The sequence below is a fragment of the Arvicanthis niloticus genome, chromosome 8 (assembly GCF_011762505.2).
Source record: "Arvicanthis niloticus isolate mArvNil1 chromosome 8, mArvNil1.pat.X, whole genome shotgun sequence".
Lineage (NCBI taxonomy): Eukaryota > Metazoa > Chordata > Mammalia > Rodentia > Muridae > Arvicanthis > Arvicanthis niloticus.
The window spans coordinates 60613142-60638972 of NC_047665.1; the positions used below are offsets into that span (position 1 = coordinate 60613142).

General features: G+C 44.4%; 2 long non-coding RNA genes across 4 annotated transcripts in view; one reads left to right on the forward strand and one right to left on the reverse strand.

Moving 5' to 3' along the window:
• Positions 1 to 9175: 9175 nt before the first annotated feature.
• On the forward strand, positions 9176 to 16949 carry LOC143443361 (uncharacterized). 2 transcript variants are annotated; one of them, XR_013112284.1, is made up of 5 exons: positions 9176 to 9374; positions 13462 to 13537; positions 14421 to 14545; positions 15151 to 15399; positions 15660 to 16949. It is a non-coding gene; the product is annotated as an uncharacterized LOC143443361 (long non-coding RNA). The 2 variants fall into 2 exon arrangements; XR_013112285.1 differs by having other exon boundaries at positions 9178 to 9374; positions 15348 to 15399.
• The window catches only part of LOC143443362 (uncharacterized), a 49425-nt gene continuing 40528 nt past the window's right edge, over positions 16935 to 25831 (reverse strand). For both annotated transcript variants that reach the window (XR_013112286.1, XR_013112287.1), the window contains one exon: positions 16935 to 25546. This is a non-coding gene — a long non-coding RNA (uncharacterized LOC143443362). The remainder of the gene's footprint in view (positions 25547 to 25831) is intronic.

A 25831-nucleotide genomic window follows, 5' to 3' on the forward strand; every position in this document is an offset into this window, starting at 1 on the left:
ATGAGAGCTCCATAGAACTAGGTTGCTCTCTCTCTCTCTCTCTCTCTCTCTCTCTCTCTCTCTCTCTCTCTCTCTCTCTCTCGCACACGCACACTCGCTGCCATTAAAGACCTTACCCTGTAAGGTAGATGACAGTTGCCTGGCCAAACAGGTTCAGAAACAAAAGCAGCTATGACAACCTAAACATCCCAATGAGTAGACAATGGGACATTCAGCCAGACTGAGTCAGGACATCCTTAGTGGTGGGAGCCAGAAGAGGTCATGCCTAGCATTGTGGCCATTGGCTTTCCTAGGGATGCTCAGGCTGGATTGCAGAAACATCTCTATCACCACCAGAAGCCTCTCAGAACACATCAGCTCAATGGTGTGTGTGACTAAGAAGACAGGCAGAGGAGAGGATGTGTGAGGACAAACAGGGAGGTTGGGGTGGGAGGAAGCAAGGCAGTGGCTAGGGTGTGACCCACGGAGAACAGTGACACAGAGGTAGCTTTTCTGGAAGGAGACAGACAGGGAGAGCAGGACTGAGGACAGCCACCCCCTTCTCTGCCTTCAGCCTCAAGGGATTTCTATAGCCTTCTACAGTGCTCAGGGTCCTAGCTGGCCCAAAAGGCTTGAGGTTGGTGAGAGCGGGGAAGCAAAGGTTAAAGAAATGGGCTCAGGGGTTGATGCTCAGTGTGTAAGAGCACTTGTGCAAACATGAGGACCTGAGTTCAAATCTCCAGTACCCATGTTTTTAAAAGCTGAATGTGATTATACATGCCTGTAACCCTGGCCTGAGGGGTAGGGACAAGCACGTCCTAAGAGCTCACTGGCCAACCAGTCTAGTCAAAACACTGAGCTTCTGGGTTAGTGAGGGACTTTGTCTCAAGGGAACAAGGCCAAGAGCAATAGAGGTCTTCTAACTCTGTGTGTGCCCCTGTGTGACACACACACATCATAAAAGAAGAAATGTGTGCTTGGTGGAGGAGAGCATCATGGGAGTCACAGGATCACAAGGAGAACAAACACACACTTAAATCCACATTGGTGATAGAGGCCTTGGGAGGGTCAGTGGTTGTTTTTCTAATTAATACAAACTCCCAGGAAACTCGGTACACAGGGCCTCTGGAGTCCTTGCTGTCTGCTAGCTTGTGCTTAGAATCACACCTCAGAAGGGATTTACAAGTCCTTAAACCTAACCCGGAGCCATCAAGCATTCAAAGCAAAGAACATTCCATCATTACACAGAATCACAAAAGTGACAACCTTCATCCATATGGAAGAGAAGACAGAACACAAAGAAAATCACTACCACAAATCGGAGAGACAGCAAATTTCAAGACACTTGCAGATACCCAGGAGCCAAAGTAGGAACCTTTACCTGGTTGATGCTTGGCTGGAGGTGAACCAGTTTAAGAGTTAAAATCTCCAGAGGATCCAGTAACACCAGGTCTCACGCTTTTGTGAGTTACTTTCTGGAGCCTGGCCACCAGGACCTCCCAGTGAATATTAGAAGAAATATCTGCTGATTCTGGCAAGAAAGGAAAGGAACTATTTAGAAACACACCAGAACATTCTGTTTCCTAACAAGGTCTGCCCTGAGGAGAAACTTTTGTTTTGTTTTTTGAAGACAGGGTCTCCTCCTGAAGTTCAGGCTAGTCTTCAGCTCGGAGTGGTACTTCTGTCTCAGCTTCCTGAGGAGAAACTACTTAACCACTGTCTAACCTGCCCAAGTTTCCCTAGAACCTGAGAGACTACAAATACCCCACTTCAATCCCCTCTTGCTATTTCTGCACTTCTTAAGATGTCCAAGCTATAAAATACTTGCAGAGGTCACAATCTGGGAAGACAGTCTCTCTAAAAGACAATGAATGACCCAATAACAGCTATAAAATGTTTCCCCTGCCCACACATCTCACTACTACATTATTAAGGGCCTAGCATATCTATCTTTGAACCAAAAATCAGACAACAAACTCACAAGTCACATGCCCACACACACACACCGGCACACACACATATACATGCCACGCGAGCGTAAAAAGATAAATCGTTCCAGAACCAGTTAGACATGCGGCAAGACTGTGGAGATTATCTGATCAGAAATGCAAAATTGTGATCCATACACTGAGGCCTCTACAGAGGGCTGGCTATAAAGTGCGTTCCCCAAGAGGCTGATGTATTAGGGGCTTGGCTGCATCTAATAAAAGTGATCAAATACTGAAGGCTGTGATTTCGTCAATAGATGGAGCCATGGATGAAGTCATAATTCAATAGCCTTTAGCAGGAGATGGTTAGAGGTAGGGCCTAGGTGGAGGCAGTAGGAAGGTCTTGGGGAGGAACGAGGGGGCCTGTATCAGTGGGTCTTGCTCATAGTGGAAAGGCGTTGGTACTAAATCTAAGCGATCCCCTTTCAGCTACCTCAAACAGTTCTTTACTCTTATGTGTTAAAAAGAGTGGTGAGGAGCGGAGGCTGGAGAGATGGCTCAGCCATTAAGAACACTCACTGCTTTTGAAAGTAACCCAGGTTTGATTTCTAGCACTCTCACAGTCATTAATGATCCTCAGTAACTCCAATTTCTGGGGACCAGAAGCCTTCTCTGTGTTGTATTAATTACTTAACGATACTCGAATCACCCTCCCCCCATCCACCCCCCCGCCAGCGGCTGGCACATTGCTCGTGGCCCACCAAAATGCTCTGGATTCTTGAGGGAAAGACACACACTGCAGCCTTCTCTCTTAACGTGCCTTAAACTTCACAATGGCTGGGCCACTCTCAAACTTTGACGTTGTTAATGACTCTCCTCCGATACTCCTGAGTTATTACTTACTAAAATCTAAACTCCATCTTTGCTACCCTAGACCTAAATGGGGGGTTGGGAAGGGGCTTGGGGCCATTCTTCCTTGGCTCAAGCATGGCTGTACGCTCTCCATTCTCCAGCTCTCAAGCCTGATTTCTCTGCTTTCCCATCAAGGCAATTCTAAATCCTTCTTCCCTGGGTTCCCTTGCCTGGGAAATCTAAAGTCCTGCCTCTGTCTCCCTGCCCAGCCATTGACCACTGCAATTTGATTTACCAATTAGAGACAACTGGGGGCAGGGACCTGTGGCGTCTTACATATAGACGTGTGAATTCCCATGTAATTAGGGAACCCAACTAACATAAATATAAGCAGCAAACCAAGTCCACAACATCTGTGGCCTCTTTGGACACCAGACATGCATGTAGTACACAGACATCCACGCAGGCAAGACACTGATATATATAAAATAAAAATAAACACATCTTTAAAATCTTCACAAAGAATAATGATGAAATTCTGACATATCTCACAAACAGTCTAGTAAGGGAGCGGGCAGGGGGTGAAAACATGAGGATTTGTGTGGGGAAGACAACACGAATAGTTTTGTGGGGAGGCTGCTAAGACACAGTTCATCTGGGAGCTGCAGGACACCCAGGAAAGCCTTGCTGTTGGTGTATATGCATGGCTGGATGACTGTAAATGTGAATGTGCAGACGCACCCAAGAAAACCTGCACAGATTCAGAGCTGCTGCCGCACAACCGCGGGATTGCCTGGAGAGGAAGGCAGCAGCTTAGTGGTTGCAGGATTGTCTCACTCCTATCTGCAAAACCTCACAGGCCAAGAACTCACAAACAGTGGGAAAGTATTTCTCACAACATGTTTCTCTCAGGCTGCGGAGTTCAAGATGAGGATGCCAGGGGGTATGGTGTCTAGTAAGAGTCCCTGTCTTTGCTTTCAAAGATGGCACTTTCAACTCTGTATCTTTCAAAGGCAACAAAGCCCAGATCCTCACAGTGGGGGAGAAGGAAAGAAACATAAAGTCTTTTTATAAAAGGCCCGCATGCTCTCTTAGATGGTTCCTAATCCAACACACGGGAAACCCACTCTCATGGCTGAATCCCTTAGAGGCCCATCTCTTAATAATACAGTTACAAGTAATATTTTTCTCCACCCATAGAATTACTTTCATGATGAGGATACATTTATGTCTCTCTTGTGCAATGAAAGCTAAATCTAAGGAGAATGGAGAAAATAGGAACATGACATCTGTCTTCCTGAGCCAGATGGGACTGGCTGAAGAACTGCATGCTGGGAAGATAAAACTTCTCTCCCAAGGAACTGAATAAAAGTGCTATCCTTCCTGGTCTCCACTTCCGGAATGGGCTCCTGTCCCTTGGGTCCCATCTCTGTTAACCAGGAGGTCCAACTCTGCTCCAAACAGGCATGACATCTCAGCCCTACACCCACAGCCTCTGAATGAAGAGTGCACAGCTTACTCTGGAATCACTGCACTACTACATATGTAAATGCACTTGGAAAGTGACACATATCCCTGAGTGAATGGAGTCTCACTGGCATATGATCATCTATACTACAGCAGTGACTCGATGTCAGGTCTGTGTTGGCCTCTGTCCAGTGTGGAGGTGGGGTTTGTTATGCAGCAAACACAAGGCAGTTCATTTCTACACAGCTTAACTTCCCTGAGTCGTTGGCATCTGTGGTTTTAGAACACAGGCTCTGGAATGGTTTGAATTACTGGACTGGCATTTTAAGTCCCCTGTGAGAGACTCTGTGAGTGACAAGGGTGGTGAGATTCTACCATCACCCTGGACCTGAGAAGTGACAGACAGCAAAGGTAACACCAGGTCAGACCAGAAAACAAATAAACCAAAACTAAGCTGGTGTCTGGAGACAGGAAGAAATGTGGAAATCCGAAAGGACTGGGTGTCAGGCAAGTGTTGCTTCCTTAAGAGATTTTTCTTCATGCTCCATCTTCTGCCTTTTTTTGTTTTTCCAGCTGAGAGGTTAACAGGAGGGAGCCTAGACAAGCCCTTCATCTGCAGAGAATGTTCAGCACCGAATATTAACCACATTTCAAGCTTTTATTTTCTTTGGAGAGAGATAAAACGTTTTCTTTTCATATCAATCTACCTAATGCACAAGTCTAAAATAATTTGCTGGCAGTGGTTACAGTCACAGATCTCTGAAGCAGGCAGCACCTTCCTTTTGTCATTAATTTAATGAATGGGGACTTCTACAGAGGGTCATATGGGATTACAGTCCTGGCTCTCTGAAATTATGGTAAGAAAAAGTGATCAAATACTTACTCCCAGGTCTCACTGTAGCAATCAGAAGTGTGTGTGTGTGCATGTGTGTGCGTGCGTGTGTGTTTGAATGTGTATGGGTGTGTGGTGCTTGTGTGTATTTGAATGTGTATGTATTTGTGTGTGTGTGGTGCTTGTGTGTGTTTAGGTGCATGTTTCTGTATGCGTATATGTGTTTTTGTGTGTGTATGTGTTTAAAGTGTATGTGGTATTTGTATGTTTGTGTGTGTGTTTGTATGTGTATGTGTATTTGTGTGTATTCATATGTGTGTGTTTGTGTGTATGTGTGCCTGTTTGTGTGTATGTTTGTACTTAAATGTGTGTGTGTATGTGTGGTATTTATGTGTCTTTGTGTGTTTATGTGTATGTGTATTTGTGTGTGTTTGTGTGTTATCTATTACAATCAATCACTGAGGTTCTCAGAATCAAAACAACCCCAAGTAGAGTTCTATTGTTTCTGCTGCTGATCCTATGTCATACACACAGATAACAACATGCTCTCACATATTAATCTCTGTTTGGAGTTTATCCTAATAAGTGTTGGAGAAACTTCTGTTGGTTCTTTCAAGATCTTTTTGAGGTATTTCCTTACTGACAGCTGTTCAGACCTCACTAGCCAGCCAAGGCTCACAACCCAGCAGGCTCCACTGCACAGTGAGGTCTGGTTAGACCAAGAGACCGCCACAACAAAACTACCACAGCATTCCCCAGCTGTGACTTACCTCAAAAAGCCAAGACTCCTCTGTCTAGCTTTCCTGGATTGCAGGATCCAGGGCCTCTAGCCTGTTTCATCTTTGTTCTCCCTGACCTGGGTGCTGGCCTTGACCCCAGTATTTTGTTTCCTCCTTAATGTCTCTAACTATGGGCATCCTAGGAAGAACACTCCTCTTTGTCACCTTCACTTCTCTGACTTGACCAAGTCCCATCAGAAGTCTTGTTTTCATCTACCAAACCTGTCTTCAGCACCTGAAGTCAGAGGCACACTCATCCAAACCCCTGTTCTCAGAGGCAGTGGATCAGTTGGGGGGTTTCGGGGGTGTGATGGCAAAATACCCCATCTTAGCAATTGAGGTCAACTACTTAAGAATGAGGAAGCACAGGAAACAAACAAGAACTTCCTGAGTTAAACTGGTGAAGACTCCTTTTGGGTGGGGTGATGCTTCTGAATGTATAACACTGGGTGCTTTTTCACTGCTGATAGAAGCCACTCAAGAAAGGAAGAGTGTTAGCTCATGGTTTAAGGGGATTTCAGTCTAGCATGGTGGAGTTCCCAGTGGCAGAGCATGGCTGGAGGCTTTCCTGTCTTGGCAAGACCGGGAAGTGGAGAACAGGAATGGAAGCAGAGTTAGCTCTTAGAATCCTCAGAGGTTTATCCCTACTGGTCTATATCTGACAGCCAGCACGGTGTTCTCAAGGTTCCAAAACCTCTAAAACAGCACCACAAGCAGGAACCAAGTATTCAAACACTTGTGCCTGTGAGGGACACTTTACATACAAACCATAATAGCGAACAACAGTAAATTCACCAAAAATATATGAACAAGTCACACATTCACCAAATGTGCATCTAATGAGTGTCTTTCAGGCACTTAGAATACACCAACGAATAAAGACATAACCCTTTATAGAATTTACACTCTAGTGCTAAGGCAGGGGTATAGGAAACAATACATATGCATAGTAAATACATGTATTTATAGCATATTTATTGGATGGCAAATCTACTTGCAAAAGAAAAAGGAAGGATGGGAAGAGTTTAAGGGGGTGAAGCAGGGAGTGCTCCAGAGGGGTGGGGACTGCAATTTTAAAGAGCCAGGTCAGGGACGCTTCACCACAGAGGTAAGGGAGTTGGCCTGGGTATCTGGGGTAACAGCATTCCAGGCAGCTGTAGAGAAGGAGCTGACATAGAGGAGCCCAGTTTGTCCTGTTCTCTTTTGCAATCTCAGTGCAGACCCTTCATTCCTTTCATGCCTTAGTAAGGAACATCAAGGCTTCCGAGTGGTTTCCTCCTTCCTTTCTTTCTGATACTCCTCACGTCAGTGGACCTGACTTTCCAACTACAACACTGTATCGTGAAGTGAAAATGACAGCCAGCCAGGAAGAGAACAGAAACACTGGACTGCAGCTTTTCAGCATCTGCTATGCAGCAGGTCTCCAGAGAGACTCTTCAGACACCTCTTTGGGGTTGGATGTATAGCTCAGTAGTAAAGCAAATTTTAACCACACACAAGACCCTGGATTCTATCCCCTGTACTGTAAAGGAAATGAGGCATCTGTCAACATATTGATGGCCCGTGTGACCAGTCTTTGGTTCCATTTTGGAAGTGTTTTCTCCAATTGATTTCATATGCTATTTGTTGATGTGACCAAATACCTGAGAAGCTTCAACCTCAAGAGGGAAAGGTTTCTTCTAGCCCATGGTTCTGAGGATGCAATCCAACCTGGTAGAAAGGCATCAATGGCAGGAGCATAAGATGTCTGGTCACATTTTGTCAAAGGTCAGGAAGCAGAGAAAGATGGATGCTGGTGCTCAGTTGGCTTTCTCCTTTCTTATTGTCCCTTATTCAGTCTGGACCTTGGCTGCTGAGAAGGTGTCACCGACATGCACAGTGTGACTCTTCAGATGACTTCTCTGGAAACATCCTCACAGACACACCCAGAGGTGTGTCTCCTAGGTGACTCCAAATACATCAAGTTGGCAATGGCGGCTAACTATCAGGAGATTCTTGTAAATAGAAATGAGCATACTACAGAGAAGGGTAAGAAATATCCACGCAGGCCTCTGATGGAAACTGGCTAAGTCTATGAGAGGAAGGAAGACAGATGTTGTTATGGGGAAGAAGAAAGGAGGCCGAGAAGCCTAAGATGCAGAGACAGAATGTGCCCCTGGGACTGTTTCATTTTGCTGCAGGCTCAAGGAGGCTTCAAAGACAATCTTAATATGACAACTGCCGAGTAAGAGATACCAGACACAGCCAAGGCCTGACATTGCTGCACTTTACCTTAGAAATAAAGCTACATGTATTGGTTTTCACCCTATGGAAGATGTTCAGAAAGTAGAAGATAGATAAAAGTAAGAAGACCCAAGTTACAACTTTATCAGCCCCAGTTCTTGGTCAGCTGTTACCATCCAGCTGTGCGCAGGCTTTCAAAGACCATGGCAGGCAAATTTACCCAACCAGAGTCACCTTGCCTCCTTAATTAGGTCAAATGTTATCTTAGCCAGGTGAGATGAAATTGTAATTTTTATAACTGAAGTAGGGAGCCCCAGCCTTTTCTTAAGGGTTGGGCTTTCTTGATAGGCGTGTGGTTTATTTCTGTGTTTCATCCTGAAAATTTTGCTGCCTCATGCAGGACATACTCAATACAACAAGCCACAGACTCTATCGTCTTGTGGCCTTCTCTCATATGCTGTGTCACTGGTGCTGACAAAAATGGTTGACAAGAGACTTTTGACCAGGATAACAGAGAGAAAGCCACATGACCCTAGTCACCAGGGTTAATATTCATGCAAAACCCAGAAACTAGAACCCAGAAATGACAGCTTATGAGTGAGTCACATCTGACCTGCCTATTGTCTTGTCTTATACATCACATGGGATAAGAATACTATCCATGTGGTTTTTTTTTTTTTTAATGATTTTCTAAAAATAAAAAATTGGTGATATGTAAATGTTATTTATAATTCAAATTTCAATTTCCATAAACACTTTGACTGGGCCATAGTCATGCTGTCTGCTTACATGCTGTTGGTGGTAGTTTTTGTACTATATGACAGAGTCTGGTTGTTATTGTAAGATTACATAGCCAACAAATTCTCGGGCTGGCTGGCAACAAATTCTAGCAGTTGCCTAGTACACACGAGGCTCTAGGCATAATCCTAGAACTCAAAGGAAGAAAACAAAGTCTCAATTTAAAAACATATTACATTTATTTATTTATTTTTGAGGTGCTAGGATTTAAACTGGAGCTTTACTCACAATGAGCAGGGCCCTATCATTGAGCTCCACCCCTGTTCCAAAATCTAAAGTATTTACTCTTCGATCATCCCTAAAAGTTTTGCTGACCTTTGGACTGTACAGTGGAGAGAATTGCTGAGCACAGTGGAAAGCAGGAAAAGACCAGCCAGGGTGATCTCTGGGAGCCCTGCTGCCCCATCTATCTGGAACTAAGATGACACCAGGCAAGCCGTCTTGAGAACAGATTGGAGTAGACACAAGGTGTTTGCTGTTCAGAGGCCCAGAGGGGGACAACTCACAAGCTGGCAGGTAAGGATGTGTCACCACATTACACAGGGACTCAATCCTATTTAGATTTTTACTAGAGTTCTTAATGTTTTAATATTTGTATGTTTTTCTACTTAATTAAAAAGGAGAGGGTATATGTGTGCATCTATTCATGCATGCATTCATGTGTACGTGTGTGTGTGTGTGTGTGTGTGTGTGTGTGCGCGCACATGCAGATATATGTGAATATGAATGTGTGTGCATGTGGAGACTATAGATTAACCTGAGTATCTTCTTTGGCTGTTCTCCATCAAGATTTGTTTTTGGTTCGGTTTGGTTTCTGTGGGGGGACAGGGGAGGGGGAAGGAAGCGTACTTGTTTGTCTTTTGTTGTTGATGATGTTTTCTTGAGACAAAGTCACACTATGTAACCCTAGCTGGCCTGGGACTGGCTATGTAGATCAGGCTGGCCTCACAGCAACCTGTCTGCTTCTGACTCCTGAGTGCTGAGTTTAAAGGTAGATACCACCACACACAGACTCTTCCTGTCTCCTCCTGCCTGTCATTAGAAACACAAGCACATGCCACCTCACCTAGTTTTTTCTTGAGTTCTGGGGATTGAACTCAGGTCCTTATGCTTGTACAGCAAACATTTACTAAGTCATCTTGCCACCCCTGTTTTCCTTGAAATGTTTCTTTAAATCCATTTTGCCATGCAGCAACTGCCTTCACTCTCCAGTCCTGGGTCCTGATCACTAAAGCAGGGTGACATTTTCCTACAGTGCTGGCTCATTATTTTGCTCCTGGAATTGCAAATCCAAGGATCAAATGACTGTGTGTGTGTATACCACGGAGGAGAGAGAACCCCCCCCAGAGGTGCCTTGGAACAAAGAAACTTCAAAACCACATCACACAATCTGGACGGGTTACGGGACAGATGGGATGCCCAATTGTTTGATTCTATCAGCAGAACAGAGGAAGGAAATCTTCTAAAATGAGATTATGTTCTTTTCCCCCAGTTCTTATTATGAAACATTCCTGAAATGAGCTTTAAATATCTCAGCCCCTTTCAGGCTGATGAATGAGATTCTGCAGGCAGGAGCATTGCAGGGAAGTGGCTCCATTGTGCAGTCTGAGAGGCTGAGGCTGGATGAATAGTGGATCCCTGGGGGACCCTTTGGCTGGGTGAAGAATCAGGCTCTGAAGCACAGCTGTGTGTGTTAGGAAGGGACTGGTGTCCTTAAAAAGCTATTGTGCCCCATAAACACATTAATTAAAGAGTCCCTTTTCCCCCAAAAGACATTCATTGAAGTGAATAAAAAAGTCTTTGGCATTCTTTGCCCAACGAGAAAATGATTGACAACCAGCTACTGTATGGAGAGGAAAAATTATCCAGGAAACAATGAGAGTCTTTTCAAAATAAAGTCATGCAATAATATATATAATTATAATTCATTTCTAAGCAAAAATTTTAAATTATTTTATTTTTAATTGTGTGTGTGTGTGTGTGTGTGTGTGTAGGAACATGAGTGTGGTGTCCATGGAGGCCAGAAGATAGGATTAGAGCTTTTTGAGTTGAAGTTACAGGGTGTTGTGAGCTACCTAGCATGGATGCTAGGAACTGCACTCAGTTCTTCTGCAAAGAGCAGTAAGTGTCCTTAACCACTGAGCCATCCCTCTAGCCCGTCTATGCAGAATTTTCCAAAGGGAACAATCTGTATCATTTAATCTCAGACCCTGAAAAGTAACAGCAACCACCAACAACAACAACAAAAAAAAAAAAAAAAAAAAACCATCGAAAATAGTAGCAACATAGTCTCACCAGCGGGCTCTAGTTTTTATAGTTTGAAGCTAAAATGTCCCCTACAGTTTCATGTGTTTAAACACCAACTGGTGGTGGTGTTTGAAGACGTTGTGGAACTTTGTAGATGAGAGGGATTCCTGGCAGAAGGAGGTTATTGGATATAGATCTTTGAAGGTATCTGCCTCTGGTTTCATCCCGTGTACAGTGCCTCCTGGTCTTTTACCACCTCAAGAATCTCTGTCAGGTCCACATGCTTCCCCTTCCATCATTACCTGAAAGCTCTCTGAAACCATGAGCCAAAATCAACTTTCTCTCCCTTGTTTGCACCAGGTATTCTGGTCATGCCAACCCAAAAGGAACTAATGCACTAGCTAAATAACTTGTCCAAGGGGGCGGTTAGGCATGTGGGTCATTCAACTCTGAGTCCCAGATTCTGTGTTTCCTGACACTGCTGTAAAGAAGTCCTGTGATCCCAGAATTTTCCTGACTTTCTGCTCCCACTCTGCCATCTCTGCAAATGGTACTCTCACCCATCTCACTGAGCCAGAACTTGGGGTCCCTCTCCAGTTCTGCCTTTTCTCCCAGGTCTTGCACCCAATTTACCAGTAAACTCTGAGGACTACATCTCCCACTGAGATCTTCTCTCAGACTATTTCTCTGTATAATCACTGTTATATCCCAGCAAAGGGACCCTGACCACCCATCTGCACTAAGGCAATATTTCCTATGTGAGCTTTCTTCTTCTGGTCTTATGGTCCATCTCTAGAGTCATCACTATTGTGTTAACAACAATGCCTCCTAGAAGAGTAAGGTAGTTATTGTTCTGTTTCAGTTCCTCTTGGCAAAGAAAGCAAGAGGCTCTCAGGACCCAACCGAGATGACATTAGCTGAAATACCCAACAAAGGGGAGAAAGAACCTGTAGAGACCATATCCAGAGATTAGGCATGGCCTCTGCTGAGGGATGGGGCCACCCACCCATCTCAAAAATATTAACATAGAATTGTTCCTGTCTAAAGGAAATGCAGGGACAAAGAGTGGAACAGAGACTAAAGGAAAGTCCATCCAGAGACCGCCCCACCTAAGGATCCATCCCACATGCAGACACCAAACCCAGACACTATTGCTGATGCCAGGAAGTGCTTGCTAACAGGAACCTGATATGGTTGTTCCCTGAGAGGCTCTGCAAGAGCCTGACCAATACAGATGCGGATGCTCACAGCCAACCATCAGACTGAGCACGGGGACCCCAATGGATGAGTAAGGGAAGGTCTGAAGGAGCTGAAGGGGTTTGCAACCCCATAGGAAGAACAACAACCAACAGGAACCCCACCCCCAGCTCCCAGGGACTACCCACCAACCAAAGAGTACACATGGAGAGAGCCATGGCTCCAGCTATATATGTAGCAGATGATGGCCTTATTTGGCATCAATGGGAGAGGAGGCCCTTGGTCCTGTGGAGACTTGATACCCAGCATAGAGGAATACTAGGGCAGTGAGGCAGAAGTCGGTGGGTGAGTAGGGGAGCTCCCTCATAGAAGCAGGGGGAAGGGGGATGGGATAGAACAGTTGTAGAGGGGAAACCAAGAAAGGGGATAACATTTGAAATATAAATAAATAAAATAACCAATAATTAAAAAAAAAAAAAGATCCCCCTTGACCTCCCTCAGCCTTTAGCATCGGTGTCAAGCTCTTCACTACAACATACAAACTCTGCATCAACTAATCTGGCCATTCTATAGCTTCATATCAGTACAGATTTTCTTAGTCAGTGTTCTAGACGCATTTATGTTCAACATTCTTTATGCTGAATAGTGTTCTGCCATCTTGACACAAGCTAGAGTTACCTGAAAGGAGAGAGCCTCAATTGAGAAAATGCCTCCATATGATATGAGCCAACTGAAGGGCATTTTCTTAGTGATTGATGGGAAAGGACCCAGCCCATGGCTGGTGATGCCATCCCTGGGCTTGTGGTCCTGGGTTCTATAAGAAAGCAGGCTGAGTCTACCATGGAAAGCAAACCAGTAAGCAGCTCTCCTCCATTGACCCCTGCACCAGCTCCTGCCTCCAGATTCCTCCCTTGTTTCAGTTCCCGTCCTGACTTCCTTCAGTGATGAGCAGTGATATGGAAGTGTAAGCCCAATAAATATTTCCTCCCCAACTTGTCTTTTGGTCACTGGTATTTCATTGCAGTAACAGAAACCCTGACTAAGACAGTCTTCAAGCACTCTCATGCCATCGAAGTTCACCCACCACACTCCAGCTTCATAGCCCCAAATTTTTGATACATAGCACATTCCCGACATCCACTTTGTTTTCATTTTCAAGGTTGAGGGCTAAATTAACCGTCCACATTGGAGTCCAGCGTGGTCCGCAGATAATGCCCTTCTTCTCTACCAAAGTGGTAAGTCCAGAGAAGACCAGCTAGGTATCATCTTTATTATCAACAGAATTATATCAGCTTCTGTCATATATATTTCTTAAAAACAAGCATTTTTTAATACTAAGCCTTGACTCAAGTGGCTTGACACTTATGTCCAGCCACAGAGAGTGCTGTATTGAGGGAACAGCCCAGATGAAGGGCTTAAAGCTTCACTAGGTCCTTAGTCTCCTTGTGTTCTCTCTAACTACCTATTTATATGTCTGTCATCCCCATGAGTTCCCTAAAGAGACGATGCATGCATCATGGGGACACAAGCTGTGCATAACTTTGAGATGTTTTTGTTGCCACATCCCACTGGTTAAGGACAGCACATGTTGGACATTGGGACATTGGGACAGTGGGAATTTCAACATCACAAAAGCCAGAGCTCTAGGCTAAACTGGACATACCATACACATCCCAGTCCCAGAGAGTTCTTCTGCCTTTCTCCTTCCTCAAAAATCTGTCCTCACAGGAATGTCACCCAGCTGAGAATAACATTTCCTTTTTATTTTCTTTCTTTCTTTTTTTTTTTTTTTTTTTTTTTACATTTTAAAGACAAAAAGCATCTGTCTGGTACAGACTCTCCATGACTTCAGGGTGAAATAGCTTATAGTTTGGTTCATGCAACCGTAACTTTGACTCCAGGGTGACAGAAAGGACAAGTGGACATTAAGTTTGATCTTGTTTTAAAACCATTACAGATTAACTTAAAGGATCACTCTTCCAAAGAGACTGAAGCAAACACCATATGATATATACGCGGTACAGATCCTTATGCAGGTTATCTGAGACAGTAATGTAACTGATACTTGCTGCTCCAGCTCTGTGGAATCTCACACTACCATTTACATTCTTTGCAAAGGGTGATATTTAAGCTGGAGATGCTGCAGAAAATGAAGAAGAAAGCACTCTCATGTAGGACAGACAGCCCGCAGGGGACATCTAACCTACCCTGATTGAGGACAGCAGGAACAGCGTTATTAATATGTAAGTCATAGCCCAAATGAAACCACTGTCATTCCCAGGACAGAGCCAAGCACAGCCAGGCTCTGAGCCCCTCCCCACTGTAAGGGAACCAGAATAATCAGGGAAGCATCCCCAGTCTCTGCTACTGAGAAATCCCAAAGAGGCCTTCAGGGCTGGGCCTAGATGTCGACATGCAGAAATGGATTTATGATGGTGTGTTTGAACATAAATCTTCAAAGAACTACCATTGGTCCACTATGCCGATCTAACTACCCAGTTACCCTTTAGCATCTGCTGCCTTTCAGTGAGGACTTGATATTAATGATGACTACTTTACCTAACTGTCCAATAGAGGGAGGGGAAGTGGTGTGTGTGTGTGTGTGTGCATGCGCACATGTGTGTGTGCCTGTGTGTGCTCCTGTGCGCATGTGCATGTGGTGGTATGATTATCTGAGATCATGCCATGGAGCCTTGCCCATAAAACAACATTATAATGGTACATTCATGCTCTCTCTCTCTTTCTTTCTCTCTCTTTCTCTCTCTCTCTGTCTCTCTCTGTCTCTCTCTTTCTCTCTCTCTCTCTCTCTCTCTCTCTCTCTCTCACACACACACACACACTCACACAGAGTCAAGGATGTGGCTGTCACCCCTCCCAGGCACAGTCTGTGTTGAATGCAGTTGTCACTTCAGTAGGTGTCTGTTTGGTAAATGAATAAGCAGATGGCAGTGCACAGGGAAACAGAAATGGCATCCACCTCCAGAATTGTAACGTGAGGCTCGATCCTCCAACTGTGAATTTTGTGAATTTCCTACTGCCTGCTAGGTCCTTGCCTTTCTCCCTGGAGCCTGGAAACAAGGTGGCAAGAACTCGGAAGGTAAGGAAACAGAGCCTGAAATGGGGGGCGGGGTGAGGTGGGGTGGGTTCGGGGAGGGAAGGGGATAGGAAAGATGGGAAGTAGGGGGCGCAGGGGGCGGGGAGGTGGCAGGTGGGGGTAGAGCTGAAGACAGGCAATGCAAGGTTTCCGGATCCTGAATGTTCTCTGTTCCAGAATGGTAGAGTGTTTTCTGTTAAGTCCCCCCCACACACACCCCCACATTACTGGTGAGAAAATCTAGAAGCTTCCTCATCTTCTAGAGCCCTCCTCCGAAAGAACTTCCTTCCGTCTGCACAAGGAAAAGAGACCACCTTGCTTCCTCCTACAGCATGCTTGGAACAAGAGAAGAAAGACTCAACCATTGCAATCACAGGCCTGCTTCATCGTGCTGTCACTCTCTTGTTAGTCATCTCTGTCTACAAGAGAACTGGGCCTCCAGGTAAACCTGGAGGCCAACGCCCATTTGTTCTTCTGAGCACCAGAGACCCATGTCAAACCCAAGCTCTGACTGAGGAGAATGTCACATGTCATCTGAGCCAGCGCCTCACACCTCAAAATCCTACCCAATTCTGGATGCTCCTTCTCTGCCAAGCGGTTCTGGTAGAACCTCCCTGGGAAGCTCCGGGGCTTGAGCCAGGCATGGGGGAAGTCCTTTCATTCTTTACTTCTCCTTCTTCTGGACATGACCCATTTTAAAAAAAAAAGAAAAAACACAGTAGTGGGTATGTGTTTACCAATGCTATTTTTAAAGACCTCTAGGGAAGTGGTTTGCCAACACTCTGTAGGGCAAGCTGTGAACAGAAGTGATTTCACGTGTCCTGGGCTGGGAACAAAGGGGCGGCTGAGCCTGTTCTCACGGCTCCCACCTGCACCACTGAACAAGCACGTTGGACTGTAATTACCTCTGCCAGTTGAACTTGTTTCGGAAACATGTGGCTTCCCCCACAGCTGGGATGACTGCCAGGCCCAAGTTTCTTGGGACTGACCCTGAACATCTTGGGTTGCTTCTACTGCACTTGATGAGTTATGTGAGTCACGGTCCAATTAAAAAATGGCCAAGGCAAAGAATGAAAGGAAGAGACAAGAAAGCCATATAAGGATGCCAGGCAGGCAAGCAGTTAAACATCCTGACTCAAAAAAGATGCCAACACAAAATCTCAATTTATAAAAGTTGAATGCCCTAGAAGTGGGGGGGGGGGGGGGGCAAATCTATTCATTGTGATACATGAATGGTTTCATTTCATTTCATAAAAAAAAAAAAGAAAGAAAGAAAGAAAGAAATCATCAGAAGTTTCTATCCATTTGGTTTCTCCTCCAGTGATTTTGAAATAGGACTAAGTTGTCAGAAACCTGATTTACATACAACTTTTCGGCTCTTGTCTGGTGTGGAACAGGCTATTATTAGATTCTGAAACTAGCTGCTTAAGCACAGAAAACACCAAATGCTTTTTGTAGCTGAAGATAATAATAAGTGCTCATTTGGCATGAAATATAAACAACTCATTAAAGGACTTCCAACATCTTTAAAAAAAAAAAAAAAAAAAAAACAATACAGTCCAGAAGACAACATGATAACAAACCTAACTCTTAAGTTTTTGGTCACCAGGCAACTTCTACAGAGCACAAAGCCAATGGGGATAAGTGTCCCTGGCTCCTTCTTCTTTAGTCACAGAGCAAGTTGTAAAGTGAGGGTTGTGGGCTACCATGGCTTCTCATCTGGTTGATCTTAAATATTAAGCCACATTATTGAGGAATGATTGGCATTTTAAAAAGCTACATCTTTGGGGCTGGAGAGAAGGCTCAGCAGTTAAGACCACTTGCTGTTCTTGCAGAGGACCTTAGCACCCACACTACATGGCTCACAATGACCCGTAACTCCCATTTCAGGGGATCAGACTCTCCCTTCTGACCCCTGCAGGCATGCACTGTGGTATGCACATACACCTGAGCCCTCCCACCTATACAGAAAACAAAAATAAGTATATTGTGTTTGAATAACCTACGCATTTGGTATTTAGATCACTATATCACAACACATGTAGATGAACAATATGTACCTATGACATCACACCATCAAGTCCATAAACATATGTCACCTTCTAACGTTTCCTCTCAACACTTTATTATGATTTATAAATGTGTGCTCACAGGCCTGTGTGCATATGTGTGTGTGTGTGTGTGTGTGCACTAGTAAGTGTATTTAATAGCTGCACTCTTAGGAAAACATAAATATCCACACAGTCCTGTGCTCCACCTGCCATCTTGATTTCTTGCCTAGGTTTGAGTCGCCTATGGCCAACTACAACCTGAGAATATTAAATGGAAACTTCTAGAAATAAGTCATTCATACGTTCTCAATAATAATTTTATAGTGTACTGTCACAACCGAGCTGTTGTGTTGTTAGTAAATCTTACTCTGGCTAGTTTATAAATGAACCTTTATCAGAAGCTTGTGTGTATTCGAGAAAACCTACATAGGATCTGAGAGTAAGTGGGGTTTCACAGATCCACAGCAGGGCCTTGGAAGGTATGTCCGGCAGACATGGAGAGACCAGTACATGGTTAGGTTCAAGCACCAGACTGGAAGGTAAATATCGAGAACTTACTTTTGTTACACAGTGGAAACTTTTGTGCCATTTACCCATGACCTTCCTGAAGCCCCCAACAACCACTATTCTACTCTCTAGTTCTATGGATTTGAGTAGCTGTGATTGATTTCACTTATAACCAACACTCTTTTTTGCAATCTTATATTAAGTTTGAGTTTGGCATAGGTCCAGGAAGGAGTACATAGAGTCTTCATGGGTCCTTGTTTCTGGTCATCTTCTTTTTCATGCCTGGTTGATGTTGAACATTCCTAGGACCATACTCTAGATCAAGTGACTTCAGCCTCTCTGGTGTCCTCTCCCTGGGTTCTAGCTCAACCTGTCCTTCCTCCATTGGCTCTAGGCTTGCCTTCAAGCTCTGAAAGCTTTGACCTAAGGAAGCATATGGTCACCATTTGCTGAGATACAGGAATAGATTGTGGCTGGGTGTGGTGGCTTCTCTCCGAGTGTTCCTGTGTTTCTGTGGGGTAGCAAAACCTTCAGGAAGAGGAATGGACTCCAACTACAATATTAGATATCAGGAGGCAGAGAAGATATTAGAAAGGACCAGGGTTGTCATCAAAGTGAAGCACACAAAAGGCCAGACCAAGTGCTTTGGGGTAAACCAGTTGTTCAAGGTAAACCACTGCTCACTGTTCCAGTTGCAAGACTTCCCTTTGACTTCTCTTTGACTTGGCTTTAAGCAGGGGATGGCTAGTTCCCGTGATGTAACCTTGATAATGCTCTAGATTGGGTGACAGGGAACTCTGGTGTCCAGAGTGAGGGCTTCACTCAACAGAAGATCTAAATACAGGTCTGAGAGAAACATCTGGGCAGAAAAGTCCTCTGCAGAAGGCAGACGGGACCATGGTATCCATATTTCTCACTATCTTGGGAGTATTCTGAATGTGTACTATTAAGACCCACGAGGAATGAGTCACTAGTGACGTCATTTCCATCCCTGCCTGAAGAACCAGTTTCACCCGCCCACTGCCTCCACACATCACTTACTAGATTCAGGCCCAGGTAGCAGACTTTACTGTCAACTTGAAACAAACTAGAGAGCCTCAATTAAGGAAACACATTCATAACATTGGCCTGGAGGCAAGCCTGTGGGGCGTTTTCTTGTTTACCAATTGTTGTAAAAGAGCACATCCCACTGTGGGTGGAACCACCCCTACACAGGTTGTGTGAAAAAGCAAGCTGAAGGAGCAAAGAAAAACAAGCCAGCAAGCAGCATTCCTCTGTGGCTTCTGCTTCTGGGCCTGCCTCCAGGTTCCCTTCTTGAGTTCCTTCCTGACTTCCTTCATCATGGATGGTGACTACTCCCTCTTACACTTATCCCCTGAAGAGGATGTTTTCTCAGCATAGTAGCTACCATTTTAAACATTAAAACTAAAAGTCTGAAAATTATCCTCAGAGTCTAAATGCACTTGTGTGTAGCATGGTGTCATATGACCTTTTCTGGGCAAAGTGAACAAATGCCTCCAGATAGGGCACCAGTGACAGGAAAAATAATAATAATAATTAATAATAATATTCTATGTAAGTCTAACTTGGTTAAACTAGTGAGATTAATTTGGGTTACTTATATGAACATGGTTCAGGGGCTATATATCAGAGTAAACAACTTACAATTAGCTATACCACTGAAAAAAGTCTGTCCTCTTTTCTCCCCCAGCAATTGCTAGGTTGTATATATCCTAAGGGAGGGAGGGAGTTTATATACGCTAAGGGAGAGATGCAAGCCCCTACTAAGGCCTTGAGGAGTTCCCAGTTTACAGTTTTGCACTATCTTTTGTTCTTTAATTATTATGTTAAATTCTACGTGCTCTGGATTATGGAGTCCTGCAGCAGGGCTCATCTTCATCCTGCACTGATGTGGGCTTCACACTTTCCAGGAGCGTCTCCTGCTACACGAGATGCCTTTGAGAGACTCAAAGCATGCTAAGGTCTCAGGCTCCCTGGCTTTGAAGTATTATTGCACACTCCTTGCTAGGGTGAACATGAAAAGCCAAGGAGGAACCTGACGCACAGCCAAGAGCTTCATCACCTGGAACAGGAGGCTGGTGGGAGTGTGTAAGGTGGCATTTTGGTGCATATGTACACACACACACACACACACACACACACACACACACACACACGCCTATGTGTCTGCCATGGGAAGAAACCCTCACCTCCTCACCTGATTCACATGTGATGATGATGTTAAACAGGCTGTGACTCCTCCTGTCAGCACCAGGGAGTTAGTCACTCTCCTTGAGTGACAGTGGAAAGGCAGAGGAGATGGTGCAGGACACTGCAGAGAGGCAGTACAGCCTGGATTCCTCCATCTTGGTGGGGAGAGGGACAGAGACACATGCCACATGCCATTTTACATCACCTTGCTCTGCTTTTAATAGTAATGACTTCTGCATTGAACACTGCAGGTTTTGTTGGAGATCCAGTCTTTGCAGGATCTCCAGTCTCAGCTCCCGTGTGAGACCATCCCACAGCATGTGGCCAGGAGGAAGTGCTGTGTGCTGTAATATTGTACCATCTCCTTTGTTTTACTAGTCACCCTTTTAAAGGCTCTGTTTCCAAATACAGTCAGATTCTGAAGAACTAAGGGTTAGCACTTCCACACACAGCATTGGAGGGACACAACTCACAATTCAACAACGACCCTGGTGACAACCAACTGTAGCTGCAGAACCAGGGAGGCTGAAGCAGGAGGATGTAGACTTCTGGGCCAGGCTGGGTTCCACTGTGAGACCATGTCTCAAACAAACAACAATAACAAAGGAGAAAAACACAAGGCGTGGGGCGGAGCAGTGGGGAGCTGGAGAGGTGACTAGATGCCTCAGCAGTGAAGACCACTTCCTATTCTTCCAGGGAATGCAGGCTCAGTTCTCAGTGAGGATGCCAGATGGCTCACAACCAGTGTAACTCCAGTTCCAGGGGAGAGGGTGTTATAAGGGAGAGAAGCCTCTTCTGGTCTCTACGGGCATTGATAGACACTTGGCATATACATACACTGACACACACACACACACATAAATTAAAAAATAAAACCTGTAAAAGAACAAGATCAGATATCTTTAATGTAAAAACCAATGGTCGAAGGTGGATTTAAGGTACCGTCTTTGTTGGAAAAGAAACATATTTATTTTCTGCTGATTCATCTTCTACTCTGGTACCTAATCCTGCCTCAGAAGAACAGGTCAGAATGGATGTGAGCACACTCGCCTGCTATGCTTGGAGATAGTGCCTCAATCATCCTTACAACTTCACCCGATCCATTGGCTCTGCCCCACCTCCACACTGCCAGCCCTCCCTCTTGCCAAGGCAGTGATCACTTCCCAACCTTCACCCTGCCTGGTCTACCAGAAGGACTTTTCGAGGCTGGCTTCCATCCTCTCTGGGTCTCCCTTCCTCTCTCAGCTGATCCTCCTGTCTTTGCTCTCTTCTGAGGTTCCTGGGGTCTTGTTTTGAGTTCCCCTCATGCTAAAAAAAAAAAAACAAATGGCTATGTCTTGGGTGTTTTCCAACATCTCTAGTTGGTCTACATGTAAGTTTATGTCATCTAACCTGATCTTGACCTATCCGTTCTGCTGTCTGATAGAGTCAGAAGCTCATCATCTTCAAAACCAAACCCCTTACCTCTTGCCATAAAACCTGCTCTGCTCACAACCTTGACTTTCTTGGGGAAGGACCCCCTCATCAGTCTTCTTTTTCAGAACTAAAGTGGCAGGGTCAGATTTGATGGTTCTTCATTTCCAAAACTTATCTCCAACTCTGGCCTATTCTTTCTGTTCCACTAGATGTCACCTGGCTGTGTCTGGCTCCTCTACCACCATCAGCTTCTGGTCAATGTCATGGTGTCAGTCCCCATTATCCCTTACCCAGAATACTGCAATGGCCTCTTGTTTATTCCATTTTTTTTTTAATCATGGAAAATGTAAATAATAGAATTTATTCTACTTTTTAAAAATCTTTGTGTGTGAGTGCAGATATCTATAAATCACATTGCACATGTAGAGGTCAGAAAATAAATAATCTCAAGTGTTTGCCCCTGCCTTCTACCTTCTTTGAGGTAGGGTCTTGTTCTTCCTACACCAGATTGCCTGGCCCACAAGCATTCCCCCCACATATCTGCCTTCTGTCTCACAGTAGGAACACTGGAGTTGCTGCCTCTAGCTCTCTGTGGCTTCTGAGGATCTGAGCTCAGGCCCTGGAGCCATCTTCCCAGCCTGCTCTAACAGATTCTCTGGTAGCATTAGGTTCATTCATGGTGTTGCTCAATCACAGCAATTCCCGGAGTTTCTCCCCTCTTCCCAAATAGAAACTGTGTTCATTGGGTGTTGCCTCATCCCTCCCCTCTCCTAGACTCCAGTTAACCTTTTACGTTCTCTTCCTGTGAATCTACCTGACCTGGGAACCTTGTGTGGCCAGAAGTGTCCAGTATCTATCTGTCCTGTTGTGTCTGGCTTTTGTTACTTGACTCAGTGTACAAGGTGACTTGACCAGTCTCTTGGCCTCATCCTCCCACGCTCCACAAAAAAAAAAAAAAAAAAAAAACCCTACTGATTGAAACTTCTCACACCTCACACTCTCCCTTGGATGCTCAACTGGATATAAATATGAAATTTAGTCTCCGCCTATGAGGCCTCATGCAGTTGGCCCTCCTACATCCCTGATTTTGTTCACCTCCTGTTACTTTCCCAGAACACTCTGCTTCATCTGCAGTGCTCTCCTTGCCTTACACAAATACTTGAGACATATGCTCACTTCAGGGCCTCTGTGCTGGCTGGCTTCTCTACTTGAAGCCCTGTTCCTCTAGATAACTCCTAAAGTCTGCTCAAACGTCCCCTGACTATCCTCTATAAAATCCTAACGCCGCACTTCCGCCCGACTCCTTAACTTCTCCCATGGAACTCTTCCCAAGCACTCATTATTTGGAAAGCACATAACAAGGTATATAATGTACTTTTTATCTCTGTTTACTGTCTCACTGTGTACTTTAGCGGAGGCTCTATAAACACAGGGACTTTATCTGATATATTCTCTGCTCTAATCTAAAGGCCATGAACTAACTGCGTCCAATGTGAAGTAGGCATTTAATAAGTGTTTGTTGGGTGACTTATTAACGGTGTGTGAAATGGTTGGCATAACCCATAAATCAAGCAGTCGTCACCCTAGGTATTCAGTGTAATCACCCAGGGTGGTTCTTAAACTCTAATTTTCATATCTCCCTCCAAAACAACAAAAAAACTGTGGACAATCTTTTTTTTTTTTCAATTTCTTAGGTTTTCCCAATTCACAGTGAAGGTTAAACCCAGTAATTGACACAAACACATTCCCCAAAGACACCACTAATCTTCAGAAATAGTTACATAAGAAGCAAGGGTTACCTTTTCCTACTCCACCCCAGAATTTCCAACAAGGCTTCTCCTGATGGAGTGGGAATTCACATTACGTCTTGCTGGGTGGGGAAATGTTGCTCTTTCCTTCTAACTCCTATCTCAACCAAGCTCCTTATGTCCCACAAAAATAACTGTGCTAAATATAGCTAGACTGGGCTATTCTTCTAAAATCTTAAAAAATATTTCTCTACAACTCAGATTGATATGATAGTCAATGGCCATCTTCCATCCAGGCCTGTTGTCCAGAGAAATGGTTCTTGTGTGTCTGTGTGTGTGTGTGTGTGTGTGTGTGTGTGTCCATGTCTGTGTGTGTTTGTCTATCCATATCTGTGTGTGTCTTTGTTTGTTCATGTCTGTGTTTATGTCTGTCAGTCTGCCCATGTCTATGTGTGTTTGTCTGTCCATATCTGTGTTTGTCCTTTGTCCGTGTCTCTTTGTCCCTTTGTGTGTCCATGACTGTGTGTCTGTCTGTCTGTCCATGTGAGTGTGTGTTTGTCTGTCCATATCTGTGGGTTTGTCTCTTTGTCTGTCCATGACTATGTGTCTATCTGTCTGTCCATGTCTGTGTGTATCTGTATGTGTGCATATGTGTGTCTGTCTATACCATGTCTGTGTGTGTCTCTCTGTGTGTATCTGTCTGTCCATGTTTGTGTGCATCTGTATGTATGTGTCCATATGTGTTTGTAGTGTATGTATGTATATATTTTTGTGGTGGGGCCTTATGCTATACAAGCACTCCATTGCTAAGATACCTACTTAATCATTGTTGTTGTTCTGAGATAGCTTCTTACACAGCCCAGACTGGCCTAGAATTCCCTATGTAGAAGGTCTAGAATGACTTTGAACTTCTGAATATGACTTTTCCAAGCCCTTCAAAATTTTTCTTTTGAAGCAATGTGTAGTGGCACATGCCTTTAATCTCAGTACTTGGGAGGCATAGGCAGAAAGATCTCTGCTAATTAGAGGACAGCCTAATAGTAATTCCAGGACAGATAGAGCTATATAATGAAACACTGCCTTAAATTTTTTTTTGAGAAAGACTTGCCAGGCTGGCCTCAGACTGTTTTTGCCCCAGCTTCCTGAGTAGCTGGTATCTATCAGGGGATATATATATATATCAGTTCCATTCATACACTACTTAATTTAATCTTTAAAGCAACTTTCCAAAATAGATAAACTGCTCCAATATTCTGATTTGGGGGGGGGGGAGACTCAGAGAGGTGAAGTCACCAAGGTCATATTTGAGTTTGTCCATATGTACTAACTCTGACAGTTAACCTGCAGGATCTATGTGGGCTTAGATATTTCAAAACCTGCTTTAATAAGGGTTCTTAAACATCTCAACCTCCCTTCTGACCCACCAACCAAGAGTAGGGGAGAAAGATGCTTAATAGAACAAGGAGGATGTGGACCTGTTTAGAAGTAGTTCTCTGGGTAATTACAATCTTCACTGCCAGGATATTAGTAGTCCAGTCCAAAACATCAAACACAAATCAGTAGCAGCAGCTCAACCCAGAAGAAAGCTTGAGACTGCCAAACTGACACGAGTTGTCCACAGAAGCATCAAGAAGCAGCTGGAACACCACGAGAAGTTCCCTGGTGCATTTCTCTGTATGAAGTCATAACAAGAGATGATCAGCAAAAAGCCGCAAAGCATTGCAAAGTGAACCAATGCAAGAACATCTTCTCATTCTCTTTGGGGCTATATTTATATTCTTTCTAAGCATCATGCGCCTTCTCAAGCATCTGCTCCAGCAAAACATCACATGCTCTTTCACAAGACAGCTTCCAGAAAATTACATGATACAACTGAGTCTCCAAAGAAACCAGAAATTTCCACTTCAGGCTTGTTACATTTTAATTGCATGTCCATGGCCCTCAGAACTCTGGAAAACAGTTGATAGGGGATTGGGTGACCAAGAGCCAAGCTCCAACACGCCCAGGGGAGGGGCTGGATGCTGGATGAACCATGTGGCTTCATCTCTCACCTCCTGGAAGTCCTTGTTTGTGGAGATATGTCAGCTGTGTTCCAGAAGACACAGAGCCAATGCAGCAGACGGAGCTTCATCTTCCAGTCTAAGTTGTTAAGAATGAGATGCAGTCTGAAATGGCCAGCAACCACATGGATGCAAAGTGGGAGTGAAGGGAGAGGGGCTAAAAGATAAAAATGACTATGGTCAGAATTGGGTCTCCTTGAAAATATTAAACCTGTGTGTATTTGAAATGATAAGACGCAACCACCTTTTGCTTCTGCTACCAGGCCTTTCGCACCATGATGGACTGTGTCCTTCCTTACAAGTGTGAGCCAGAGCTAACCCTTCCTCCCTTTATTAGCTTCTTGTCAGGTCACAAAGAAAAAAGTAACTAACACAATGGAGTTGAATGATGGCTAAGAGCAAGTTGGTGATGTCCGAGTCTATTTCTAGTTCATAGACAGCA